We start from the raw sequence: 569 nt of genomic DNA on the forward strand, positions 1-569 counted from the left end.
AACGCCAAATGTGAAATCGATTTCGAAACGAGCGCGTTTGATAACCGTAATATTATATACTGTATGAAAACCCTAAAACGGTTTGGGAGAATGGGCCTTCGTTTCTGAAATATTGCGATGTAAAGCGACAGTCACGAAGCCGTGTCGCATATAAGGTGGAACTCACTTTCACTGAAACGGTATAATGAACGGACTAAGATCATTACACCGGTATTTTTGCGCTAGTGGCGAGCGTTTGAATCCAGCCAACGACTGCGTGCAATTTTTTTTTTAGTGCCTTGTATTGTCGGATATACAGGGTATCCCGAACCTCCATGATGACGCTTGGTGAGAACGTAGAACGGATTGAGGTGAGTAAGAAAGTCCTATGCCGTTTTGCGATATTCGCAATAGTTTTTGAAAAATTAATTATTTTGTCTCAACAAATCAGCGTACAGAAAGCGGCAGCGGAAAGAAAGATGCTTTCGGCCGACGTGCGACCGCGACACTCGCGAATGGTATCTCGCCGCATCCCTCCGCCCATAGCTACAAGACATAGACTCGCTATGTCTCGTAGCTATGGGCGGAGG

The sequence above is a fragment of the Odontomachus brunneus genome, unplaced genomic scaffold, assembly GCF_010583005.1.
Source record: "Odontomachus brunneus isolate Ranch 3 - 2012 unplaced genomic scaffold, Obru_v1 Obru_scaffold_153, whole genome shotgun sequence".
Taxonomy (NCBI): domain Eukaryota; kingdom Metazoa; phylum Arthropoda; class Insecta; order Hymenoptera; family Formicidae; genus Odontomachus; species Odontomachus brunneus.